The sequence below is a fragment of the Tenrec ecaudatus genome, chromosome 1 (genome assembly GCF_050624435.1).
Source record: "Tenrec ecaudatus isolate mTenEca1 chromosome 1, mTenEca1.hap1, whole genome shotgun sequence".
Classification (NCBI taxonomy): Eukaryota; Metazoa; Chordata; class Mammalia; order Afrosoricida; family Tenrecidae; genus Tenrec; species Tenrec ecaudatus.
The window spans coordinates 106,863,115-106,866,025 of record NC_134530.1 but is presented as its reverse complement, the minus strand read 5'-3'; positions in this window follow the sequence as shown (position 1 = coordinate 106,866,025).

Sequence of the window (2,911 nt, the reverse complement as noted above, 5' to 3'; positions counted from 1 at the left end):
TCATACCAGCTACCTTTAGAGCCCATGTTGTAAGGTTTACTTTTCTGGACTTAAATGATTCATTGCTGAAGCAATTTCACTTTCTGTGTTTGTGTAAATATTAATATGATTCCTAGATCTCTGTTAAAAATCTCGGTTCTCTAAGTAAATATGATTTGATGATAACTATTTTCACTCTGAAGGCGGTCATCAACAGTCAGCAAAGAACCAGAAGGTGCTAAAACCAAACCAATGGTCAAGCCTGTTTACCTTTGGAGGTCAACTGCGTCTTCCTTTGCAGCAATGCCGTCGTCACCTGTACTTTCTGATTCAGAGGAAATGTGCAGAACTGATTCTAGAGTCTTCTGTGAGCAACTCTACCTCACGGACCCCAATTCCGCATGCTTTCCCCACTCCACAAAGCACACGAGTTCTTCCTTTCTCTTGCTTTTCCATATGGTTTGTGTCTTGGTTGCTGGTTGCAATTTTAATATACTGTTGATTTAGTACTTCTAGAATTTTAAATTCAAAGTCATGACCATTTTGTCACTTACTCTGTCATCCAACTGCAGACCATATACTATAAGCACTTCTCTCTCGCTCTTTAATTTGAGATTGCCACAGACTTACTAGTGTTACCAGGAGGAGACTCTTCACACCTCGGTTCTTTTTGCCGCTCACAAAAAAGATGTCAGGCAAGGGACAAAATTCAGGCGAGAGTTTGAGAAACAGTTTGAACAGAAAGAATGCATTTAATGAAGGAGATACTTTGGAAAAGAAATCCAAAAGGCCCTTATAAAACCATACTCACTGCCATCGAGTCAAACTTGACTCATGGCGACCCAATAGGACAGGGTGGAACTGCCTCGGTGAGTTTCAGAGACTGTAACTGTGTACCAGAGTAGAAAGCCTGGTCTTCCTCCCGGAGACAGGCTGGTTGTTTTGATCTGTGTTCTTTGCGAAGCTACTAGTGGCGGTTTCGAACTGTTGAACTTTCAGATCATAGCCCGACTTGTAACCACTATACCATCAGGGAGCTCTTCGCTAGTCTAAAAGGCCCCACAGGAAAGAAAGCCTAATCTTATATCCTGCTAATGGTGGACCGCCCACCACAGGCTGGACTTCTAGTGGGTTTTGTGCTATTGCCTGGTTCGCTGGAGTGCACTTCCTTTTTCCAGGTATGTGCATCCCAGAATCCCAGACTTCATTCTGTGCCCTTGTCTCAGACTCAAAACCCAGGACGGTTCAGTCTCCACCCAGCATGCTCTATCTCTGGTCACTTCCACTGGTAAGGAAATGTGTCTTATTTGTCCTTCACCGTCTTTTGTGCTCGATAGGTATATGCAGGAAATAGACCTCCACCTCCACTTTGTGTTATAATTTCTGCCAGATGCCTTCCATCATCAACGCCTCCCTTTGCCAGCCTCTCCCCAACACTCCAAAAACAAACAAACAAAAAAGCAAATTCACTTCCACCTGGTCAAAGCTGACTCATAGTGAGCCTTTAGGACAAGCTAGCATGGCCCCAGTGAATGTCACAGACTATAACTGGGGCTCCCTGGCAATGTATTGCTGTAGGCATTGTTGATCTTCAGAAAAATCTTACCTGCATGCGCTATCAGTGCTACTGTACTACAATTTGAGCGTTCTGTTGAATTACCAGTCTTTGGGGTGCTATCACTTCCAGTCAGTTGGCCAAGTATCTGTCTTATAAATTTTCTGGAATAGACAAGTGAGTGCACCCAGTGCTTCACCAGCTTGTTGAAACATGTAAATTGGTATTCCTTCCATTCCTCGAGTCTTGTTTTTGGCTAATGTTTTCAGTGCAGCTTAAACTTCTTTCTTCAGTACCCTTTGTTCTTCCTCAAAACTACCTCTTGAAGTGTTGGAATGTCTACTCATTCTTTCTGATTCAGTGACTGTGTTCTTTCCATCTTCTTTGGATGCTTATGGAATCATTCAATGTTTTGCCCATAGAATCTTTCAAAATTCTAACTTGAGAACTGAGTTCAAGTTAGAACTCAAGTTCAAGACTCCCCTGGATTGACAGACGAACAAACAAATGTGTCCTAGAAGAAGTATAGCCAGAATGTTATTTAGAAGGGTAACAAGACTTGATCTCACGTACTTCGGATATGTTATCAGGAGAGACTAGGCGCTTGGTAAAGTAGAAAATCAGAGACAAAGATGAAAATCCTGGACAATGTGGATTGACACAGTGGCTGCAACAATGCGCTCAAACCTAGCAACAGTGGTGAGGCTAGCACAGTGCAGGGTGGTGCTTCATTCTGTAATACATGGGTTCCTGATGAGTTGAAACAGACTGGACAGCACCTAACAAACAACATTTTTTGTTTGTTTATCTGATCTCTGTAGTTAGCCGGAAGCTGGACTGCTACATTCTGTGAACAGGGCCTGCATTGTTCCAGAATTCCAGGCACAACGGTCTGCTAATGACTGCAGCTTAACACGGAATTTTTTTGGGGGGGTGGGGGAGTGGGGAGGTTCTTAAAAGCACTTTGCTTTTTCATTTTATTGGGGGCTCGCACAACTCTTATCACAATCCATACATACATCCGCTGTGTCAACCACATTTGTTGCCATCATCATTCTGAAAAAACATTTGCTTTCTACTTGAGCCCTTGGTATCAGTTCCTAATTTTTTTCCCTTCCTCCCCACCACCTCTCCCTCATGAACCCTTGATAATGTATAAATTATTATTATTTTGTCATATCTTACACTGTCCGACATCTCCCTTCACCCACTTTTCTGATGTCCATCCCCTGGGAAGGAGGTTATATGTAGATCCTTGTAATCGGTTCCCCCTTTCTATTCCCCCTCCCTCCACCCTCCTAGTATTGCCACTCTCACCACTGGTCCTGAAGGGATCATCTGTCCTGGATTCCCTGTGTTTCCAGTTCCTATCTATAC